General features: G+C 39.2%; 1 protein-coding gene across 1 annotated transcript in view; it reads right to left on the bottom strand.

Moving 5' to 3' along the window:
• LOC137138361 (astrocytic phosphoprotein PEA-15) overlaps nt 1-3,651 on the bottom strand; it is a 54,754-nt gene extending 51,103 nt beyond the window's left edge. The window contains exon 1 of the mRNA XM_067525481.1: nt 3,278-3,651. The gene's annotated coding sequence lies outside the window, so the exon portion shown is untranslated. The remainder of the gene's footprint in view (nt 1-3,277) is intronic.
• Nucleotides 3,652-17,848: the final 14,197 nt, after the last annotated feature.

Below are 17,848 nucleotides of genomic sequence, written 5' to 3'. Positions count from 1 at the left end.
GTTGTAGAGTCCAATATGCTAGCATGCCACATTTCTCTGTGTACAATGGCACCGCAAATAACTGCATTTATTTAATTGTCAAATAAAAATTACCTGCTACAAATGCTGCATTAGAGTGTGGCTGCAGCATTACAGTCCAAATTCCATGCATTTTCTAGCCCAAAGCTACAATATGCAATGGAATTCATCATCATGAAATTATTAAACTACAACAACCAAGAAAGCTCCAAAACAAATGCAGAAGTAGTAAATAAATTGGGGTAAGACTCACTCAAAAACTTTTCAAAGGTACTGTCTCTGCACTGCTGGCAGTTCACTTATTCTGGATCACAGATGGATGTCTTTGACAGCCGCTCTTTAAACCAGATAAGTTTGGAGCATATTTCTAGTAAAAACAAATTCTGTATCTTTGAGTCTCTCAGCACACTGCTCGTGTGGAACAAGTTTTTCTTTACTTTAGGAAATTTTTCAGACAGCGACACCTGCTCCAACTGTTTAACCCTTGAGTGTGTACATCTAAAAGGGTGGGCAACAGTGCAGGATGAGCGAAGTAAGCAGCCATGGGCAGTCATGTAAAATGGCATAATGACTTGTAGATTCCTCAGAGCCTGGTGAACACATTGTGAAAGTAAACAAATGCACAGCAGGGGAAGAGATGGGAAACAAAAGCCAGGGATAGTCTGACAGTGATATATCTGTTCCATCTGTGTACCGGGAGGCATGTTGGAGGAGCCACCGCTGCAGGAAGAGAGCCTTTGAGACTGCTCCACTGAAAAACACGGGTTGTTTTCATGATATCTGAGTCCAGATTTTGATACCACACACATTTGTGTAGTTTTTCAACAAAATGTGATCTTAAGGGCTCAGCCCGATGTGTTAACGTGCATTGTTGTCAGATCCGGCTGATAATGGGCTTTACTAAATATCGGATGTCAGCCTCTCAGTGTGGGCTAGAAACTGATTTAGCTGGGATTAGCTATGGTTTTACTGATAATTAAAAAGTTTTTCCTACATTCACAACAATGCAGTTCTGTACAGTATTAAATCTTCTATATTAACAGAATTGTTGTCAAACTGAATTGAAGAAAGTTTTGATTCCTCATTTCTTCTGGTGCAAAAGTAACCATACATGACTCCATACTTTTATTTTAGGGTTAAGTGGGGAGTATTTATGGGTTCAGCTTGCGGTAAAAAAAAAAAAAAAGAAAAAAGGATGTTCTTCCTTGCACTATAAATACCAATTTTGTTGTTTAGCTGAAAACACTGGCAACAATGTTTGTTGGTTATTATTAAGTGATTCAGTTCATTGTCTACATTTTCTCGTCTGACGTGTGATCAGAAACAGCTTCCTGACAAAAATTTAAGAATGTTGGCTCTGAAAACAAAACAAAACATGTTTTTACTTTGTTTTGCTTGTTTCAAGTTTCACCAGTTTAACACTGATCTTCCCAAAAACTGTGTTTGACTCAGTGCCTGCAAACAGCCAACCACAAACATTCCCTTGGCGGCAGCGGACAACCGACACCACAGACTAACACAGAGAGGAAGTGAACCTGAGAGAGGAAGCACATTTCTGCTGCGCTGCCTAGTTTCTTTTCTGTCTCTGGGAAGACGAGATCGATATGTATGCTCCCAAAAAGCTGAGTCAAGGGACACACACACACACACACACACACACACACACATACCTAAACCTCACACCTTAAACAGACTAAACATCCCTACTTTCCAAATGTGTCCTCACAAAGCTGCAAACCACACACAAACATTCAGTACAATACAGCAATGCTTTATTGATGCTACACTTCACAGAAGACTGTAAACCTGACTAGAATTTACTAATGTATAAGATTTGATGAAAAAGAATCTACTTGTTTCAATCACAAAATGCAAAACTCTTGTTTCACTTCGCTGGGATTGCTTGTATAAAGGGCACAATGTAGAGGGAAAGTTCGCCAAGAATGCAACCCCACAGAAAACGGACTGACAGCTGTCATACTGTGACAAGTGTCACATGCTCTGAAGTACATGATTATACTGTATGTACTGTATGTGTGTGGCATGTGGGGTTTACATGCAAAAGAAAGACACTTATTAAAAACATGTAAGGCCCATCCTTTTCGAACTCAAAGTTGATGTACAGAAAAATAATCAAATTAATAAAACTCATCTTAGTTGCAGCTCTATATTAAAAACAAATTTTTGTCTTATTTTACAGCACACTGTAACTTTGCCCCCCCCCAAAAAAAGAATGAAAAAAATAAAGTATTAACAGCCAACAGAACATTTTATGAATACTTTTCTGATACCATTAGCGGTACCAGGTAATATAAGTCTGCTATTGCTAAGAGAGAACCGCTCTTCCCCCCCTCATTCCTCTCAGGCCACATAAACACACAAAGTGCTGGCAGGCCAGGAAGATTCATTCATAAAAGGCCCACCCATTCCCCATCCGCTCACACACATCCGTACACACACTTGCAGACAGCAAGCCAGCCATCCGGCATGTTCACAGGTGGTCGCCAGTGGTTCTGTGTCCTATGCCTCTTTCTTCTGAATGACTTTTCTGTGGGTTTAGACTAAAGACAGATAATGTGGCCCAAAATAAACAAACCCATCAGGCTAATAATCACTAAATCAAGTCTCTATGGAAGTATCTGCCCAGGAAGTCAAGTGAAAATACAGTGGACATTGCAGGAATTCCCATTACAGACCAAACTCAATCCAATTAGTGCAATCAATGGTGTGGTAAATGCCCTCTTGAGAATGGGAAATTCACCAACTTGCCACTTAACAGTGAACTGACATTTTGTCTCTTCATATTTAATTGATTTTAGATGCTTTGGCTGAATCCCTTCTCGGTGCCAGGAAAACTCTTCAAGGACGCTCTTCAAGGTTCTCAAATACCTGTCCGAGTGAATTTCCTCTGCCCGTTTGTGAAACCAAAGAGGCCACGAACGTCTCATGTCCCCAACTTTCCCCCTCTCCGTGCAGTTATTCTATTTAATACCACAAGAAGCCTGGAAAACTACGTTTTACAGCCGGGCTGTGAAGCAGGCGAGTTTCTGCCAGAGCCCCCGTGTAACGGTATGCAAAGAGAGAAATGATTCATTTCCATGAATGGAGCAGGCTGGTCGACTGGCAGCCCGCACCAATTAATGATCTACACCCCGAGGATTTTCGTCTCAAAGGAATAATCCCCCCAAAGGGAACCGGTTTTAATGTGTGAAATGCAGAAAATGTGACAGAAATGAGGGTTAAATAGAGATGTACTCACCCCAGGCGCAGCAAAAAATGAGTCAGCTAGAGACACGGAGAGAGAAGCGGGATTCTGCGGGAAGGTAATCTACCAGAAAGCAGCTCTGTGGGAATTTAATTTCGGCCTAAAAGAGGGCAGTCGCTGCAGGGGGGGGGGGAAGTCCACTCTGTCAGTCTCGGTGGGCTCGGTTCACTTTTGCGTTTACTGTTTCATCTGCGTGAGAAATTGCGGTGGTGAAGGAGGCAGACGAGAGATGCGCTGTCAGTGAGTATTTGTGAGGAATAAAATAGAAAAGCCGGTGTTGGGATGATTGTGATTCCTCTCTGTGAGCTCGTCTGCTTCGCTGTCCGCTGCTCTGTACCCGCTGGCTGAAAGGCGGAAACGCCTTTTCCTCTCTCTCTCTCTCTCTCTCCTACGGCCAAGCACGTTGTCTGATTTGTCCAAAGATCGTCTATTGAAACAACGTGTTGTGCCAAAACACAATAAGTGCAAAACACATCGTCAGTAAAAGGTCTACACGCCTAAATTAGTATTGAAAACAACACCAGATCTAAAACCTGAGGAAAGTCACATTCATCCAAAAGGACCAGTTATCTGTTTCTGTTATCTGTTCAGAGCACCAGTCCATGCACATGCAATTTCCCCGAGGCTGGTTTACCTTCTGCACACAGTGCATAACTCTCCTGAAGCCCAGGGCCCAGAGCGCTGCAAAAGCCAAACATTTACTGCATGTCAATGGTGTTGGCAAGTCTTTAACTTGCAGCAAGAAATTACAATATAATTGCAGGAGAACCCTGCATTGTTACATACATTTGTGGCATTGTTTTGAAGTTCACTCTCAAGCTCACGTTGGAACATGCATATATTGTTTTTCTGAAATAAATGTCTGCATGATCAGTGCTAAAAGTGAGCCTGTTCATACCCTCTCATTCATTTTAAATAGGGTGGCTGAAACATTAGAACCACCTCTTAATATAATGCACTCCAGTTCAACTCCACGACCCACTATGACCTCAATCATGAGCCCACGTTGACAGTTTCAACTTAAAAACTAAGAATTTATGGCCTTGTAAGTGTAGAGTTTAAGGTAGAGCCACTGTGTTGATTGCATAGCTCTTGTATGTCTAGCAATTTTGGTGATTCTTCCCTCCGTATTTTTTCAGTGCATCTCAGAAGATTAAACACTTTTACACACACAAACACACACACACACACCACAAAGAGTGCATGTGTTGTGGGATGAAACAACATTCCAAATAAAAGCTTCTTCTGTGGTAGTTGCCTGAAGTTTTATCCTTGAAAAAAAAGAGCAGAGTGAGAGTTCATCCTCACACCCTCATTTTATTTCTCTTGTTCTCAGACATCGGCACACACACAAGCTACTTGCACACACACATTTTTCAAAGCTGATGTCACTGTGCTATCCGGTCCACAAATCCCTCCTTCTGTTTCTTTCTCTTCACCCCCCCCCAAAAAACCCCAAACTGCATTCTTTTAAAAGTGACAGTGTGCCAACAGGAGCTGGCTGCTGGGTGCTAATTTCAAAGTTAAATCATCCATCACTTTCTTTTCTTTTGGCCTCCTGGATTCAACGTTGGCCTGAAGTCCAATTAAAAGTGGGTAAACAGTACTATGCACATTTAGAAACTTACAATCTGGAGTGAAAAGAGGCACAGTAGAAGACATCGAGCATGCAGTCAAAACATATCTCACAGATTAACAATATAATGTATGAAAATTATATTAAAATTTGTAATAGTGTTTTTTCTCTAAAAGAGCTAAAATAGAGGCATTAGTGAAGCAGTGCACAGTGTGAACTTAAAGGATGATGTAACTGGAGTCTTGTGAGCTCGTAGTGACTGACATCTGCCGAATCCTGTGACAAATCATGTGACAAAGTAAACGTCCATCACTCTCACACAGTTTGAAGAGCTTAAATAAAAATAAATAAGAATAAAAATGCTCCTATATGTGGCTGTAAAGTGCACAGCTGCTTTAGCTCTTTGAAGAATCTTTAAGTGTAACTTAAACTCTGGACGTTCACAGGTGTTGAGGACCAATGGGACCACAACCTCACAGGAAGCCACTGAAAGGAAGATTCCTGCTGGCAGCATGGCCTACTGACTTCTAATGGGTTGTGTGAATATTTATGTTTCCCCTTACTCACAAGTACAAAGAAACAGCGCAACTTTTGCTCTTTTAAATAACTTTTCCCTTTTTCATTTTTATGTGAGACTTGCAGCACTGCTTGGTTTATATTTTGTGGTGTGGAAATTTCCAGACCTTTGTTGTGCATCTCATGACCCTTTTTGAAACCACAATTCATTTCTCATAGGCCACAGTCAAAGTTGTGACTTTTCTGTTAGTCTTAACTTAGGATGAAGCAGATCTTCAAATGTTTAGGAATAAATCAAACATCTGTTCCAAAAGCAACTATGAATTCCCCTTTTGCTCACAAGTACACACACACAGACACTTACATGCAAAAAAGACACACATCTCTTACACAGTTATACCTACTGCTCTTGAAAAGGGAACCAGCTGCTCAGACTTTTTTTAATGGCTATATGTGTTTTTTCATGTAATGCCACCTCAAAGCTTCAACAAACAGTGTCATCTCAAAACTGAGAAATTAGAACCTTGTAAAAGTAGAAATTATGGCAAATCTGCAGTATTGGGGTGAATTAGATTGTAAAAGTTTATTAATGATGTGGCTTATCAGTGTATGGTGCCTTTAGTTGAGAGTAGGTGGCCAATTTTTGTTGTTGACAGGACCATAGCTACGGCCAGTTGGTAGCTGCTCCACATACTAATAGGCTCAGTATGTCATTATGGCGTGATATTATGTACCACTGTGTTTTTTGGTTTGGTATAAAAACAAGTAGGTTTGGTTTAGAGAAAGATAATGATTTGGGTTAAAATATCTAGTAAGTTTAAATTACGCATTTCCTAAATTTGCTTGTTTTTTGTCTATTTATATTTGTTTCCTTACATTGCAGTGCTTTGAGGTCTCAGGGAAACCATATATCTATATACTATATGCAGTGCAGCTTTTGCACTGTAGCTAGCTCAACAATACTCAACAATACTCCTCAATGCTAATGCTTTTGCAAAATTTGATTTTACAAGAGTGACTGTCCATTTAAACATTTGAATACTTGGGGGTTGTTGGAAAATGCAATGTTTATATAGAAACCACTGCAGCTCTTAGGTTTAAGAAACCTCAAAATTATGCAGTTAGCCAATAAATATTGTAAATTTTGCTGAACACAAAAAAGAAATAATCACTGGTCATCACAAAGTGTGACTTTCTTTTACCTGTGACCGACTAAAAGAAACACAGTACTCTAATTCTCCTTTCACTGAAACAATTGGGATATTGTTGAGAATCTATGCAAAGAAGCACACAATCATTTGCATTTGGATTCACAATGACACAGCAGAAGCATCTACAGTAAAAAGTGGTAAAATGAAGTGGTAAACAACCATCTATTTTTCTAACTTGTACTTCACATGTCACATATTCGAATAGCTCTCAGTGGGTGATGTATGAGTCAGTTGATGAGCTTTGGTTGCTGGGAGGCCATATGTTGATTAGCATGCTGGGATTTATGGAAATGCTCTCAACATGACAGACAACAGCTCACCAACTTTGTCTTGTCACTGACAACAATACTTGTCTAAATCACTTCATCGCTGAAAGATATGAAAATATTTTCCATTGGTCCGTTGGCTGCACTCTTACTATACTGTTTTAAAATGTTCCAAATGTACAGGCTTGCCTTGGTACATCTATTCAACGTTGCTATAGTAACAAAAAGCTTTTACAAGGCAGCCTGAACTAAAGAAAAACAAGTGAAGTAGGAGAAGGGCAGTGCTGCTGCAGCATCAGCTGTCTAGTTTAGGATATGCTCAATTCTCAAAGGACAAAATAAAAATCTCTCACTGCCCATTTATAGTTTTTCTTTGATCCCATTACATGTTAGGGCAGCCTACTCAATCTGTCTTTCTTCAAAGCCTCACACAAATGTTTTAAACTCAAATTGAACATCCCCAAATTTCCAGAGGTAACATATTTGTCACTGTGAATTTGGGCTAAATTTGAAACAATGTTATTTGAAGGCAACATTCTTCACGGATGTGTCTTAATGCCCTCCTCCAGACATTGAAGAAAAAAAAGAGCAAACTGCATAATAAGATGATCAATAGCTAAACATCCCTCTACTCTCAATGTAAAAGAAACTAGACAACCACAGCAATGATCTGCCACAAAAATATACATATATACATAAGAAACTAAACAGCTCAACGCTATATTGTTCATTTTAGTCTGAATAGTTAAGAAAGTTTTAATTTAATAAATCTGACAAATATGTCCATGAGAAAATTTTATATTCCAGCATGTTAACTTATATCCATTGGTAAATGTGATTTTGCACATAAAAATGTATAGAGATGTTCCCTGTTCCTCCGTTTGAATTCTTGTGTGACAAACAAGACAAACACACACAAACACATTCACACACACATACAAATCTGTGTTTGTGATTAAAACATGCCTTATTTATGGTTGTGTGTGTGTTTTCCCCAGAGCAGATTCAAATAGGAAAGTTCTTGTTTCTCATCACAAGACCAGCTCCTTTATTGGTGTGGAGAAGAAATACCCACAGGGAGGAAGTTCTCCAAAACAAACTAACTCTAAGGATTCAGCTGCAAAGACAGGAAGGAAGGACGGACGGAAGGAAGAGAGAGAGGGAGAGAAAGATGAAAAGACGAAACTACCAATGTAAGACAAAGAGTGGGAGCAAGGAGGAACAACAGAAGATCAGCAGAGAGGAAGACAGAGTGGGACTGTCGTGTCACTGTGTGTCAGTGTGCTTGTTGAGGAGGATGAGTCAGTAGAAAGAGAAACAATGAAAATGCAGATTCACTGCACTGCTTTCATTCAAATCCCTTATTGTGCTGCTCTTACTTTCACTTACTCTTTGTTTCTCTTAAAGCTTCAGTCACACTGCTGTTGAAAGGTTTCTCATTTGAATTGGTCACATTTAACTGAGGTCTGGTGGAATGTAATAAGGCTAAATGACTTAGATACTGTAGGTAATGTATTATGAAAACCAATGCAATGGAACAACCAAATAAATGTTATTTTGTGAAAAATTTCTAAATATTTAACATTGCACTTCTACATTCTTACATTACCTACAATGCAACTTCACTGCTGAAAGTTGGGTGAGAGGGTTGGTTGGCATGGTAAACAGATTTAAGGTGAAATATTAAGGTAAAATCAAAAGAATTAAAAACCAACCATTTACCCAGAGGGTTTAAGTTAACATAGTGCTTTGTTAATGGCCTAAAACACCCGGCGCTCATTTTGTTACACAGTATCCAGCAACATTTTTCTCTGTGTGCTTCATATTTTGTCTTCCAGCTCATGTCTTCTTTTATCATTCTGTCATCTCACCTGCCTGCAGTCATCACTCAACTGCCTCCCTGATTTCTTAAACACATCTTTTACAAACTCAAACCTGGAAGGTGCTCACTTGGATTTTCTTTATATTCTTAAAGCCTCTTTCCTGTTCTCCTCCACCCCCTCTTTCACTCCCCTTCACCTCACCCTTCCACACGATGACACCTGCTCTGCACTATAAATTAAAGGCTCAGCTCTAATTCAACAACAACTCTGTGCAGGGCTGCAGCTCTGGGCATCAGACCCCATTATAACAAAAGAGGGAGTCAGGCCGGAGCGGTAATGACAAACTGCATAAAGCAGTCAGTTGATAACAGATAGACCACTCTGCCCTCCCTTGTTAAACCACGACACCATTTTATGCTTTCTGCTATATGATTAAATGATAATACTAAGAGCATTGCTACTGTTATAATGATAATAGTAATTTTATGCCATTTTAAATAGTTGCAAGCACTGCGCACAATTACAGACAAGAGGTGTGAACTTGTTGCTTTCATGTGATTTGTGCTCTTCCCTTAAAGGCTAATTCATGTGCATTACTATTTGGTTCATGTTGTCGCTGTTGTATTTTCACAGCTTTTATCCATTAGTGATGTTTACAACTAAGTAGTGAAAACTGAGATTTGCGAACACATTGCTAAAAAGATGATTGAACAACCCTATAGTTTAGACAGCAATATTTGGAAAAGCAAAAAATGATTACGCTTACTTTGACCATGTAAACATCATTTATACTTTTTAACATCCTGGTTCAGTTTTGACCTGTTCTGTTATTGCTTATAAACATTTTACATTTAAAAGAAAATATGAGCCACATTTGATAGTGTCCTGACACAATGACATTAAATAGATTGCAAACAGTACTGTATGTGCACTTAGTGTCATTGTCACACTTGTGCATAAAACGTACAAAATATGAGTTTATTAACATATAAGGCCTGGCATGCTCCCCACAGTTTCTTCCTTGATTCTACAAAAGGATAGAAATGCAGCTTCACAGTAGAAGCAATAACACTAAACAATTAAAAACTAAATATAATTTATTCAATGTAGAGAAAGAAAAATACAAATTCATTTAAAATATTACTCAGCTGGACAGCTTGTTCCAAACTTCAACATAAGCAGAACAGTTGACAGTTTAAAAGTTTAGTTTACCATCAATTGCTCACATTACCTACTCAAAGGCTTTTCAGCCCAGGGCATGGGGCAGGACTGGCTCCACAGAGCAACACACACTCTGTAGGAGCTGAGCAAATGTACCCACTTTTTGCCCAATAACAGCTGGAATAGGCCCCAGCCTCCTGCGAGCCAAAACAGGATAATTGGTCAAAGATAATGGACAGGTGAATGGATAAAAAGAAATAGTGTCGAAAAAGTCTCACACAGATGCTTTTACTAACAAGAAATGTCAACCTCCCATTTTTTGATGTAGTTTGAAGAGATTGTGAATTGAATTTGGTGCCTTTTAAAAGGATGGTCTCAGGGTAAGTTGAGTGACTCAGGGTTTCTTTTTTCTTTTGCCTTCTCTTAAAATTCTCCAGCCTTGTCAACATGTGTCCTGATGTTTCAGACAGTCGTGACTTTCAGTGTTTTTTCCTAATTGCATGCTGGTGACGTTGCCTGGTACTGTGATGAGTAATGACTGAATAAACTAATTGACTTTTATTTTTGTCACGAAATGGGCTGATCACTCACGACATTACGTGACACATGCTCATCAGACTCCTGCTCCATCTACACTTTCAACAATCAATTTGCACCAGCACCACATGGTGTAAAGACTCCATCTGGGGATATTCCTGTTCTCCACATTATCTGACATTCCTCCTATTACAGTAAATGACACTGCTACAGTAGGGCTAAAACTCTAATTTCTGTGCACATTATTACATTTGAGCACTTTCTCAACTCCCCGTTTGTTGTGTTCATCTAGATTGAAATTAAATAAAAATTAAAAAAAATAATTTTCTGGGATTTTCAAATATTATCATCAAGCATGAACCAGCTGTAAATAAACTCCTGCAATATTATTTTGTCCTCTTTTATTTTTGAAATGCCCCTAGACTGACAACTCAGATTTGATGAATTCACTTTTTGCTCCCAGAGTCATTTTTATAAAATTTCTATTTTTAAAAGTTTCAGCTTTCTGTATTTCTCTGCTGTCAGACACGGCTGCATTAGGTCAGGTCTGGGTTAGAGACCCTGGTCTTCATTACCAGCAGTTACTTAATTATACCATTCCCACAGGGCCTGTAAGCTGGGGCGCAATTTCAATTTCCAATTACATCCTAAAAGGGTTGTCACATTAGATGTTGCTCAGAAACCTGTAGAGGTATTTATTCTGGCCCATTAATCACAACACAAAATGGCTGTTGAATTATTGAGCTGTGTTAGAAAAGTTGAGAAAAGGATGAGCACTTATTCAAAAAGATGAAAGTTCTGAGATGAGTAGATGTATTACTAAACATGACGTACAAGAATATTTAAGTGTGCCTGGTGAGGCAGTCTGTGGCTGGTTTGAGGGGATTTAGAGAAGGGAAAGAGCCTTAATTCACGATATCATGTGGAAGATTAATTGTAAATCTACGGGGCTCTGCTGTGGGGTGAACCAACAAAACCGATCAGGCTCACGCTCAAGCAGATAAAGAATGTTGCAAAAACAACTATATTTCAGAGTACATGCGCTTTTTTAAAAACAATTTAAGTCTCAAAGATGTCCAAACAGTGCCACCTGATCAGGGTTTTGAGCACAGTCAAGCTATGTACAGAAGAAGTTAATTTTATCATTAGGTTGACACAATACAGGCATTTAGGAAGAACAAAAAAATTGTTTTGAAATAGCAATTACTAGCAATTATCAGCTTCTCTGGTTGAATTTCATCCCAGTATCCAATGATTAAATGGTGAAAAAATGCAGATCACTCATTTGTGTGTTAATATTTGGACCCAAAAAAAAAACAGCTCTGTGTTGAAGAAAATGGACGTGGGTGTTGCATCAGGTGGTGGTGAGAGAAAGTCCACAAGCAAACCTTCCAGTAACCTGATGATTTAATTAGATGCCAAAATATTGCGAAACAAGATTTTACAACTCAAGAATGGTGTAATTTTATATTTTCATAACTTTTTCCCCATGTTCTTTTCTCCAGATGACACTGCATCTTTTTGCAAAAGCTTTCTGGGTCAACAATGCCAGGGGCAACATTTCTTGGGGAGGTTGGCCAGACGGGGGCACATGATTAAAATAGGGTGGCACATTATTTAAAATGTTTATCCGATATTAGAAACTTTATATTAATATTAATGTAAAAACCCATCCTTTTCAGCTACCAAATTCTTACATGACAAAAAATGGGAGGGTTCCGGCAAGAAGGGCAACGGGCGAAAAGACTCATGCCAAATCAACATGCGACTATGGTGACCCCTGATGGCCGTTGATCCTAAAAGAATTCATTCATTTATAATTGAAAGAATTTGACCTTTTTTTAAAATTTTTATTAATCGATTATTAATAAATGTTTTGTTTACTTGTTTTGTTCAGCCATGGTGTTGAAACAGCTATAATAAGTCAAGCAGTATTGAAAATAATTTTTTAAATGATTCTGAAATGTCTCTGTGTTTCCCAAAATTGAAGTAAATGTGTTGGATGCATGTTGTCTTTTTAATGAAAAGAGTCGGGAGGCATGCAATGCACACGGGCTGAACTGAATCTGAGTTGACCGATTTGGTGCGACACCAAGATTCTCACTGGCTTCATCTGGCCACCCCATGAACATTTTTTGAGGGTGCCACTTCTTTGACGTCACTGATGACTCAAAAAAATTTACTTCAGTTTCTTGATTGCAGGCATCTTGATTGTAAACAAGTTAAATCCACCAACCTCGCCTCAATCTATTTCCCCTCACTGTCTTCTTGGTTGACAGTTTACAAAGCTTACACACAATGCACACTTACTACAGGACGTATACCCATCCTACACATACCAAATGTTCAGGCTCAAGCTTGACCAGACAGTCTGTCAGGTTTCGGTTACTAAGCAACATCTCATCCTCCAGTAATCAGCCAACTGTCAAGAGTCTATTCGTATAACCGTTTCTTGACATAAGACTAAATGATCTCACAGAACTGGCATAATTATACACAGAGACAGAGATGAACTCCTGCTTATGATGCAGTAGTCAAAAAAGAAAAAAGAAAAAGAGCAGTAAAGGTCCAAAAATGCCCTGGATTAGATGTGCACTTTTGTTGCCTTTCGTTACACTCACATGTTCTTCGCTTTCCAAACATTCATTATAATTATAAATGCAGTTCCCTGTGGGCCAGTGTGGGTGATGTGTGACTGGGGGATTCTCTCCAGTGCAGTCTGGGTGAGAAAAATAAAGTGGCTGGAAATCAAGGGCGCAGACTGAAGCAGTTGGAAATGTTTGCACCAGCCATCAGTGGCATGCTAAACCACTTTGCCAACAAAAAAATATTTAAGGCAACAGTCAACAGGCTGCCCCATAGCTTAGCAGTAAAGTCACTTTCTTTCTTTTGATTTTGAATAAACTGTAATGGTTATTTTAAAGTGGTGATATTATAATCCAATTTATCTGAATTAGACTATCTCTCTTAGGCTATACTTCTTCGCCATCAAACTACTGGAACTAAGATGAATAACTTTGTAAATTGCAAACTACTTTATTATAGCATCAGTTCATTTATATCTACGTTAGCTGACAAACTAATGCCAAATAAAAACTCATGTCAAATCAACATGCAGAACACGTTGCTCCTAAAGGGACAAGCCGAAAGCCATGTGCCAATTAAGTTTTATCTTATATTGAAATAGTAGATACTATATAAAACACTTCATAATTTGGTGACATTTGTTCTGAGGTAAGATTTTACATATTTTTAAATTATCTTGTTTTCAAAAATATTGTAGTATTGTGAGTATTATGTATGTAATGTACAATTGATGTGATCTCCATCCATTTCTGTAGCATGATTGGTGCTGAATCTTGTATAAAGTCAAACTGCACTGGCCTTTCATTCACAGCTGAGTGCCATCCTAGCGGACACGTTGTCTGACAGCCACTCAGAGTGTCTCACCGGAATGACTGAAGCTTCTGAACTGTAAAGAATTTGGCTACTCACAGCTACTGCACATGCCCTTTCCCAATTCTTGTTGAAATGTCAAGGCCTTGACTGCTAATAATATAAAACTGCATGGTAAAAACTGTGTGTGTGTGTTTGTATATGTGAGTACACTCTTTTCTGACCTCTCTGGTTGCTTGGACACCAGTACTAAGAGGCTGGCCTGTGTTTCAGAAGGAGAGCCAACCTACCACTTTACCAAGAGGGAAATTTGTGTTACTGTGTGTATGCATGAGTTTTTTAATCTTCTTTTGTGCTGTCTGGTTTTATGTGTTATGTTTTGTAAAACTTTTAGCATGTCAATGTGTGTGTGTTTGTGTGTGCGTGTGTGTGTGTGTGTGTGTGTGTGTGTGTGTGTGTGTGTGTGTGTGTGTGTGTGTGTGTGTGTGTGTGTGTCAGAGCCAGAGAGAGTGTCAGCTTTTCAGTGAGATGCTTAGCAACATTGATGCCAGCATACGGACCGTGGGTGTGGAACAGAAAGGGAGCGGGCAGAGTGTGTGTGTGGGGTTGTGACTTGCATCTGATTTAGCAGATTAATCACATTTGGTAAACTATTACTCAAACAAATCCTTTTATTGTTTATAAAATATTTTCAGACCTGCTTTGCTGCTGAATGTGTACATGATTCAGAAAAGACAAAAACATCACACAACAGGTTGATATCATGTGTGGACGCCCACTGCCACACTCTGACTGCCTGCGGGATATCTTTGTTAACATGGATATGGAGCAGCAACCGCGGTGGCTGAAAGTCAGTGGCGAATAGCCTAAAGCTGGAATCCATTATGCTTTCTACTAAATTCTTCTTGTCTCCTATCAATATGGTTCTTTAAAGTGCGTTTGTTACTAATTTCTGATTTCTGTGTCACTAACTATTTAAGTATCCTTATTGAATGAGAGTTTTGCTTAGATTATGGTACATCAATTGTAATATATTTAATCAATATTTAGCTGTTCACACTGCATCTCACATGTTTATCATCATTTGCATTTTAAAGCTCCAACCGTATTTTTAAAATAATGTGATACATCTTTAAATCCATCTGGTGGTTTTAATGTTGTGCCTGATAATGTTTCTTCTAAAAATCTCGGTATGGCCTTAAGAAGTCTTTTTGATACTGCATTTGGGATACTGTATTGTCTTGTACACAGTAGTACTGTTACATTAAATAGTGGTACATGGCTGATTTTCATAACCTCTTAATTTCCTCAACTTTATGTGACTTTCCCTTTTATCACAATCCCTCACTCTCCCACTTAATTTTGTGCTTTCAGATTACATTTTGCACCTTCCCCCCTGTGTCCCGGTCTTCATCTCCCTGCTATAAAGCCTTTATATCTCATTAGCGCCCCGAGTGGGACATGGTGTATTCTCACTCGAGGTGTAAGAAGTAACACACAACATGGAGACCCTTTATCTCCCTGTGAACAAGTTCAACCATTACTGTTATTAACATTTTAACTCTTGATTTGAGGTTATAAACATCTATAAATATCAGACCATGAACATCTTATTAAATAAAGACTAGTTTGATAGAGTGGAAACTGGCAACAAGTAACTTTTCACTGTCTATTTTCTTATTCTCTGCTTGAACAAAATCAAGCATATTTTTACCAAATCAAGATGTATCACCACAAAAATGTAATCTGCTTAATTTCACCTCATTGGCTTCTCCACATTAGTCATATTTGCAGTAGTTTGTGTTGTGCTTTCTCTGTCTGACAAAGTGAGCTGTTTGACTCAACCTTCCAGTCGCCGTAGCAACAGCACACGCACACACGGTTTAATGACCTCGGCACAAACGGCGTGGATGCTTGTTATTGCTCATCTCGCTTGGGTCGATTAGAGAATAGGACGAAGGAGGAATGAGAGGGAGAAAATGGACTTGGAAAACTGCGAAAGCAGTGAATAGTTTGTTAGTGTGGCTGCCAGAGAGGGGAGCTGTTTGCCATAGAGGTGCAACAGTTGGGAGGTTACTTGGTGTCACATTTACACATACACACACACATGCACACACACTCACACACACACACACACACACACACACACACACACACACACACACACACACACACACACACACACACACACACACACACACACACACACACACACACACCCAAAGGATTATAGTGGCTGTGTTCAAAAAAGGATTAAGAACATATATGCTTGTTAAAGTACAAATACTGTAGATGGACATCTTTCTTTCTCTTAAAGGTACTACTCTCACAGCCAATGAAGACAGCTGATTTAGTTTGATGTTGTTACTCAATGGGCAGAGCATAGGGTTGGGATGCAGAAGGCTGTGGGCTCCAATCCCACCCCATCAGGCGTGTCCCCACCCAGCCATCAAGGACCACCTTAGTGCCAGTGCGTAATAAAAAAAAAATTTTCCAAATCAACGTGTGGAACACGTTCCGCCGTGGTGACCCCCAAAGAGACAAGCCGAAAGCTGTTGATCATTTGATTTTGAACATTGTGACTCTAGATGTTGTGTCAACACTGAATTGCAAGACAATAAATGTATATAAATAAAAAATTCCGAGTCAGGTAATATCTGTCCCTGCTGCACAGATTTAATTCCATGATTTTAAGCATGCATATTGTGTTAAGATCCCAACTTTAGGTCCTAATATATATTTGTCCCTTTAATGTAAGACTGGCTTACAGAACTAACATAACTACTGCCTTAACTGTGCCTCTCAGCTAACTAACACCAGCACTAAATTTAACACAGCACATACCAGGAGTCAAATATGTTTACATGTGAAATCACTATCATGATGTCCTGTCTGTGTAGTAAAGACCCTCACCAATGCCCACCTCCATTCACCCCCCTCACTGGCATCTACACAGGCACACATCATGCTGGCAGGGGGAGGTGGCTGGTCATATTACACTGTGTTATTATTAGTTACCCTTTCCCCTTTCTCATTGTAAACTAATATCTGATAGGATCTCACACTGTCTCCAAGCTTCACTGCGTTCTGTCTTTGTCCATCGTAGTCTGCATATGTGTTTGCAGAAATATGACCAACATGGCGCTGGTGTGTCAGCCTTTCCACATGACTGCCATTCGCTACAAAAATCATATACTTTCCCATCTCTGTTTATGATTAGATTGGATTTTGCATTGTAACAATAATAATAAGAAAATTAAAATCATATCTTTAATTAAATTTGATGAAGGACACAGGCCCACAAATGCCTCACACCTGTAGGTTTATGACATATAAGTAAAATCAGATGCTCTTTAGACCTTCTGGTATACTGTAATGCAAAGTGAAGTCTTTTAACACATTAAATTACTAAACGCAGAAGAAATGGACAAAAAACTTAAGTACGTTTACATTTACATTTGCATTTAGTCATTTAGCAGATGCTTTTATCCAAAGCGAAAGTGGTAGTAGTAGAAGTAGAAAACATCCTAAATACTCTAGTTTGGCATCAAACTAAAAAAAATGCACTTTTTATTCTCCATGTGATTCTCCAAGTTAAGTTTAGACATATCTCTTTGTCTCTTTGTTTGAGCACGTCTACTCTCTGACCTGCTGTTTAGACGCCATCTCAACCAAAAGATTGTGCCACAGTACGCCTTATTTTTAGTGAGAGTCTGGCTCCGCTGCAGAACCTAATATGGGAAAGGCATCTTGGAGCTCTTCTTTCCTTAAGGTCTCATAATACATGCTTCCATACATTCAGTCCTCAAAGACACCAAGCTGGTATCTGTAGTCCTCCAAACAACCAACACAATCCTTGTCCTTTTTCATAGTCACAGCTTCGAACAGGGGGCTCCTCCTCTCATATGCTATTTTTCGAACCACTGTTCAGGATCGTCCTCCCTCCCTGTCTGTCCGACATTTTTGGCAGCCCTTTTAGATTGTGTACCACTCTTGGATGAGTGGTGTATTGCCCCCTCACAAACAAATTTGAGTGCACAAAAAGGGGCACAGCCCTTTATGCAGAAAGGGGCGTCAGC

The sequence above is a fragment of the Channa argus genome, chromosome 12, assembly GCF_033026475.1.
Source record: "Channa argus isolate prfri chromosome 12, Channa argus male v1.0, whole genome shotgun sequence".
Classification (NCBI taxonomy): domain Eukaryota; kingdom Metazoa; phylum Chordata; class Actinopteri; order Anabantiformes; family Channidae; genus Channa; species Channa argus.
Note: the sequence above shows the minus strand (reverse complement) of the source record. Positions and strands in the feature narration are given on the sequence as shown.